The following is a 7,467-nucleotide window of genomic DNA, read 5'->3' as shown; positions in this document are numbered from 1 at the left end:
AAACAACCTTTTTAAACTCAAGAAGTATATGCTCATTGTAGAAAGAGTATAAAAGGCAAAAAAGAGGCAAAATTTTAAAAAAGCTGTCTGCGATCTTATTACCAGAAATAATCACTGTTATTGTGGTATATTCCCAGACTTCCTTCTTTGCATATATTTGTGCATAAATGGTTATAGGTGCTTGCCTGCCATGTTTTTGTTACTTGCTCTTTCTCACATACATAGCATGAAAGTTTCATGTCAGTAAATACATTTCAATGATATTAAGTGTCTAAAGTTTGTTTGCAGAGTTGTATTATTATTTAATGAATCTCGTTATTGAAGTTAATGTTGTGTACAACTGTTTTTTGCTATTGTAATCAATAATATAGTTACTATTCTTAATTATTTCCTTTGCTTTTTTTTAAGATTTTATTTATTTATTTTGGGGGGGTTGTGGGCAGAGGGAGAAGCAGGCTCTCCACTGATCAGGGACCCTGAAGGGACCTGGAATGTGGCTGGATCCCAGGATACGGGGTTCATGACCTGAGCCAAAGGCAGATGCTTAATTGACTGAGCCACCCAGGCGCCCCTAATTATTTCTCCTGGCTATTTCCACAAAATGTACTTGCTAGGTCAAATCTTTTGGACATTTTTAAGGATTTTGATATTACATCAGTCAGAATAGGCTAAAATGTTGTAACAGACACCCCCAAAGCTCATTGACTTAACACAGTTAAGAGTTATTTCTAATACTACAGTTCAGTGTAGGTCATCTGGTTGCGCAGTGGAAGGTGCTCTACGCAGTCAGCTAGACCTAGATTTGTTCCTAGGATGGCTTTCCATTTGCCAGAGTCTTGGAGTTCTTCAGTGGATCTTCTGATTGTAGCTGATAGGCAAAAGGAGAGGAGAAAATGGCGGGGGTGGGGGGGTGGGGGGGTTGGAGAGAGGGAGGGAGGGGTGGGGAGAGAGAGGAGGAGAGAATGGAGAATTACATGGGTGGTTTTAGGGCCAGGCTTAAAATCGACTCACATCACTCCTGCCCAGTTTCCAATTGCCAGGAACTCAGTCACATGACCGCTCCTAACTGCAACCGTGGGCGGGAAATGCAGTATTCCTATGTGTCCAGGAAGCAAACACAGGGTTTGATGAATGCAAAGCATTGTCTCTGCCTCAAACATAGATTCCTAAGTTGCCAGCCAAATTTTTCCAGTTTATATCCCCACCAGCAGAGTATGAGAATTCCTATTTCCCTATACCCTCAGTGATTGAAAGGAAGACATTTTTTGTGTTCTGTTTTCTGTAGATCTGACTATGACATTGTGGCTTCTCTGCACAACTGGACTCAGAATATCTGTTTCTGTCTTGGGACATGCCTCCCTGAGCTCAGGACGGTACTCTCTGGAAAGCCAGGACCCTGCATTCCTGGCTGCTTTCGGGAGCAGCCCTCATCCCTATCTCCTAGGCTGGCCTGAGTTTCTGGGCTTTTCTGGGCCTGTCCTCCCCTTTCTCCTTTCCTTCCCTGCTGTGGAGGAAGATATAATGTGTAGGAGTCTATATCATTTACAGGGTCTCTGCCCCAAGCCCCTGGCCCTACACATCCCTAAATACATGACTCATTGAGAGCCATGGGGTAAAAATGGGTGCTCATCAGTTTCTGGGCCAGATCAGGTGGGTTCCAGCTTACAATACATTTTCACAGAAAAAAAAGTTCAGAGAATGGAATTGAGAAGCCAAAATAGCAGCCCATACTAACTTGGCACCTTGACCTTGGCCAAACCATCTAGGACCTTGTCCTTTGCACTCAATGTGCCATCAAAATAATCCTTCCCAGTGAAATCAGGATGAGTAAACTGCTTAACGATCATAAAGGGAAGATAACAGAATTGTGCAAAACCTATTCTTGAAAGTCTTCACATGAACCCAGGTTACTGAACATCCACTCACGTCCAAGCTGTGGTTTCTTCCTTGTTTCGAAATTTAGTTTCTAGAAGATAATGCTTTCAAACAGCTTCTTGTTCATGTCTTCTTCAGGGACTACCAGCTGTTGCCTGATGATTTTCTGGCAGGCCTGGCCCTTGCCAAAGCAGGGTTTCTGGTGAGGTCTTTGCAAAAAGTCCTCCCAAAGTGCCCTTGTACAGTCTGTCCAAGTTGCTGAGGAGCTGGGCATCAGCAGAGCACAGAAACGCAAACCATGCAAGTCACAGATTTTTCAGGTATGCCAGCCTTCTGGTCCTAGGCAGGAAGCATTCCAAAAAGTCTTGGAAAGTTCCTATGTTTTCCTAAGAATGAACTGATAACTTGTCCTTGCAAGTTGTATCCTCTGATCCCTCTCTGAGAGACAGCCGTGGTCTCTGAGGAGTGATCAGAGCTGGGCCTCCTGGCTGAGTGAATCTGTAAGCTTGGTTTATGACCTAGAAGTGGAAACAGGAAGTGGCTTACACAGAAATACAAAGAGCCCAGTCAGGGAAGGGCTGCAGGAGAATTCTCCTCAGATGATGTGATGTACAATAGGCAGAGGTGAAGATTGACATCTTTTCTTTCTTTCTTTTTTTCCTGTGATGTCCTCTGGCCGGGCTGGGCCCTCTGAATGGGGAGAGGGATGTCTTCCTGGGGGCAGCAGAGGAGGGGCCACTGTGGATCGGTAGCTTCTCTCCAGAGTGAGACCATCTGTGGGACGCCAGGGCCCCCTTTTCACCTCATCTTTGCCAGTGAATTTGGGTTCCTGGAATGAGTTTTGCCAGGCTTTGTAAATGTAAACTCAAGAGGTGCTTCCAGCAAGAAAAATCGACTTCTGGCACCTTTTACTAGTTCCCAGAAGGTTCCCTGAGCGTATGGGGGAAAGGTGCCCTTGCACTTATGCCGAGATACAAAAATTCATCATCATCCCTAGCTACCTGGTGGGGAGGCAGCTGGATGGGGAAGTGTCCTGCACTGGGCAGGGCCCTGGGGCATGGCGGCTATAGGTGGGGTGGCCAATGTGGGTGGAGAGGTTTGGAAGGCTGACCGCCCTAGAGATGAAGGGCACCTCCCAGAGCTTCCTCATGCTCCCCTTTCTCCCTCTCCCAGGGCTGGAGAGCAACAAGGGGCATGGCTTGGAGGCCGAGGCCTGGCACACTGACTTTAACCAAACATCCAATGCTTTGTCCTTAGTAGTCTGTGCTCCACTGGAATAATCCTTCCACAGTGAAATCAGGATGACTAAACTCTTAAAGGTTCCTACTTAGAAGTAGGTTCCATCACGGCAGTGCAGATATTCCTCTCAGAGCCTCAGAACTAGTTTTCCCAGGCCCCACCCCATTTCCCTGCTCACGGGGGTGAAAAGAGAAGGCTCTTTTGTGTTTTTATGCTGTCCCGATAATTCCCAGCGCCATGCTGGGCCCACATATGTCAGTGGATGAATCTGGAAGACCCGAGGCCAAGCAGCGCCTGGGCACTGAGGAGTGTCCCACTCAAGGATCCACCGCCATAGACATAGGGCTCCTGAGGACCCTGTCTAGACCAGTTTCTCTGAGTGAAGTCCTGAGGCCGCCAGCAGCAGAACAATGGGTGGGAGTGGAGCTCTTAAAAAGGCTGATTTTGGGGGGCGCCTGGGTGGCTCAGTCGGTTAAGGGTCTGACTCCTGATTTCAGCTCAGGTCATGATCTCAGGGTCCTGGGATTGAGCCCTGTGGCAGGCTTCATGCTCTGTGGGGAGCCCTCTTAAGGTTCTCTCCCCCTTTCTCTCCCTCTGCCCCCCCCCCCCGCCCACTTACACGTGCTCACTCTTGCACTCTCTCTCAAATAAATAAATCTTAAAAAAAAAAAAGAAAGAAAGAAAAGAAAAGTTTGATTTTTGGTCTTCTTTCTAGACCTCCAGAGTCTAAGTTTCTCAGAGAAAATTCTGATAATCTGTTTCCACAAGCACCTTCTCCCCAGGCTGGCCAGTGCAGTAAAATTTAAGAACCTTTCTCTGTACCAGTCCTGTTCTCATTTATTTTCCTTCTCATGAACACTATTTGTTTTCTTTTCAATCTTCTGTAACTTCTGAAAATAAAACCTGAAGCAGAGGGATCTGCTTACACAAGAAGCGTCAACTGTGGTTTTCGTTGGCACACTTGGCTCGCCAGTTTTATCAGAGGATGTGAAGGAAGCCCACCTTTGACCATCAGGCTGCCCATATATGCTTTTCTGTTGACTTGTCACCACTAAAGGCATCTCCTCAGCTCTTCCTTGTCTCCTCTTTCTGCAAGAAAATGAGCCTGCTGCTCTTGGAAGTTGTGCTCTTGAATCCCTTCAGCAGAGGGGTGAGTGAAGGTAAACTTCTTTCCATTCCCTGATAAAGCAGGAGCAGACTCCCTTGGTGTTTTCACGGAGAAAACACTGACCCTAAAGAAATGTATGACAAGTGGAGAGGAGTGATGTCACAAAGATGTGAACGCTCTCAGCCCTGCTCACTCCATGGCCCTCTCCTGCCGTCTCCCCCAGCCCTCTTGGGGTGCCTCCACTTCATGGCTAATGCAACGTGTGCTGTTAAAGGAGCTCTCTGAAAAACAGAAAAATGAAATCCTCATTTGTAGCCTCTGTCAATTTCCACAGTGTAAACATTCCCACCATAGCAGACTTCAATTCACCAATGGCTTAACCACAGGCTCACAACATTTTTGATCATTTAATAATTGGTTCTTGCAAACCAGGAAGGGATGACTCCGGCACCCCATCATCAGTCCTGCCTCAGAAAAACCCCGAATTACAACTGAGGGAGAATATGACTTTCAGTTTCTCAGTCAGAAGGAGAAGTGGCTGAAGTGTGATGGGATTGTTATGACGAATCTTGCAGGGCTGCCATGTGTGCAAGGACGGGATGCTGGGAGTGATGTTTTTTTGCCAAATTGGAGATGAGTCTTTGTTTCTCAATCTCGTCTCATCTCTCCCTGGGCTGGGGAATTGGCAGGGGCCCTGTCTGCAGAGCTGCCCATCGGCCCCACCAGAGGCCTCTCAGGGCTCCCTCTCAGGGTTCCCATAGATGAGCTCTCTCCTTTAACACCCCATGATCCTCAGCCAGAACACAGAATGCTCCTTCTTTAATTGGTCAAGTTTAAAATGGAGGGTTTGGGAGCCATTCTGGATTCTGGGTTCTGCCTTTTGGTTTGGGTGGTGCTGAAATGAACTCTTTCTTTAAAAGCTAGCTTCAGGAAGATTCTGTATCCAGGACCTAAAAGCCTGGACTGATCTTTGCTGCATTTTCAGGGAGTCTTGAGAATGACCAGGAGGTGGGGCAGGGAATTCTCATAAAGCTGAGCATGACCAAATCTGCCCACAGCCTGTGACGCCAGAGATCACACAACTCTTCCTTCCTCTTTAGGGCCTGGGGATGCCATTGGACCGGGTGTAGGTTGGTGACCTACTTTTCTTCTCCAAACATGGGGCAGCCAGTTGCATTTTCTGATCTAAAAATGCTCCCACACTGCTCTAGTCTCTGTTCCCCTGCCCTCCTGGGTGTGCTTCTGGCTGGAGCTGGTTTTTTTTTTTTTTTTTTTTAAAGATTTTATTTATTTATTTGACAGAGAGAGATCACAAGTAGGCAGAGAGGCAGGCAGAGAGAGGAGGAAGCAGGCTCCCCGCTAAGCAGAGAGCCCGATGCGGGGCTCGATCCCAGGACCCTGAGATCATGACCTGAGCGGAAGGCAGAGGCTTTAACCCACTGAGCCACCCAGGCACCCCTGGAGCTGGTTTTGTAAAATGGCACTTATCATGGGATTCTGCCTCAAAGAGGCTGGTCGGACACCCCCATCCCACATCTCTCCTGGACATTGGTGTGGGCACGTGGGCCACCCAAATCCTGGCAGGTGCACAGCACAGGAGAATCTGGGTTGGCTCTGTCTCAGCCAGGACAAATCAGTTTAAGAGAAAGCTCATTGGAAATAGCCTTGAATCTGGGGCTTCTCTAGGATTCTAATCACTCAAAGTCAATCAGCTAGTGAATATTTATTGAAGGTCTATGAAGGGGGTTGGAACATGTCACCCCCAAATATGCCACTTTTAGTGATTATTTTGAGCTGAAGTCACTTGAGAAACAACAGATCTGGAAAGGGTTTGCTTTTTTGCCTAAAAGCTGATGATAAAATTTCCCCAGGGAAAAAAGGTGCCCTCCACCTGTCTCTCACCAGGGACCAGAAGAAGATGCCAAAATGTTCTGTACAAACAAACCTACCAAGATAACACTTATCTTTTACTGGTTTCCCCCATTCATTTCCTGGTCATTGACCCATAGTTTACTGTCCCTTGCCCAAAACCCCCTTTATCTTCTCCCCACGGTGAATTTGGGTCTAACAGCTTTTCAGGCCCTATTTTCCCTCTGAAAACTCATGCATACATGTAAAAATATGGAACAAAATGTGTATGCTTTTCTCCTGATAATCTATCTCTTATGTCAGTTTGATTCTTAGGTCCAGTAATAGAACCTAAAAGGGTAGAGGCAAGGTTTTCCTCTCTTGCATCAACTGTGAACATAATGGTGAGCAAGGCAGAGTCCCCGCCCTCCCAATCCTTACCGTCCAGTTTTCAGGGAATGCAGTCCTTACACAAATAATTTGAGATAATCCAGTAATGACGTGGGTGCCAAGTGCTTTGAAGGAGAAGCACGAGGTCAATGAGAGTGTTAAGACAGGGGAGGCTGTCCAGGGTCAGGGACCCAGAAGGTTCCCAGGGGAACGGAGGCTGAAACTGAGTCCTGAGGGATGGTTCACATCCAGTGGGATATGAGATCCTCCAGGACAAAGAATTTATGCTTCAGAAACATTCTCTTTTCAAGGATGAACTTGGGAATTTAGATAGTAACTATACCCTTCATGTATACTGTGGTGGTGGAGACCACTATTTGCCCCTCAACATTCTTTCTTCCTTTCCTAATAACCAATCCCCAGGTTTTGCTAAGTACATAGCGACCCAGAGAAAAGATTACAGGGCCACCTGGCCAATGAGATGTAGACAGAAGTAATGTATGGGGTGCCTTTTTTCTGCTACTTGGTATCTGGATGTGATGGCTGGCAGCTGAGCAGCCATCAGGGACCATGAGGAGACATGCTCAGGTTGAGGGAACAGTATATTAAGTGGAGACTTGTTCCCTAAAGATGGTAAGACAGCCATACCAGCCCTGCATTGCTTGTCCCCAGGCTTCTTTGATGAAATAAAGGTTAATCTTTATAAAGCCTCTATTATTTTCAGATTTTCTATTACACAAAGCCAAATATAATCCCAATTCAGCCTAAGAGAACATTTATCTGCACAACCCACAAATTACCTAGTTTATTAAAAAGCCTGTAATAATAACAGATCTCTTTTCCTGATCCCCTTTTTATCCCCTCCCTGGTCCCCCACTCGCCCCCGTACCCTGCTCTTTCTTAACTCCCACACCAGACCTAGGCCTGACTTCAGTGTTTCCAGCTCCATGAATGACAGGCTCACAGTCAAAGGTTCTTGAGCTCCAGCTACCTCCCCTTAGCGGCTG

General features: G+C 46.7%; 1 long non-coding RNA gene across 1 annotated transcript; it reads right to left on the bottom strand.

Moving 5' to 3' along the window:
- Nucleotides 1–504: 504 nt before the first annotated feature.
- Nucleotides 505–2,464, bottom strand: LOC125104701 (uncharacterized). The gene is made up of 3 exons (XR_007128704.1): nucleotides 1,927–2,464; nucleotides 1,012–1,096; nucleotides 505–868 (listed from the first exon to the last, which is right to left on the bottom strand). It is a non-coding gene; the product is annotated as an uncharacterized LOC125104701 (long non-coding RNA).
- Nucleotides 2,465–7,467: the final 5,003 nt, after the last annotated feature.

The sequence above is a fragment of the Lutra lutra genome, chromosome 7 (assembly GCF_902655055.1).
Source record: "Lutra lutra chromosome 7, mLutLut1.2, whole genome shotgun sequence".
In the NCBI taxonomy this organism is placed as follows: domain Eukaryota; kingdom Metazoa; phylum Chordata; class Mammalia; order Carnivora; family Mustelidae; genus Lutra; species Lutra lutra.
Note: the sequence above shows the minus strand (reverse complement) of the source record. Positions and strands in the feature narration are given on the sequence as shown.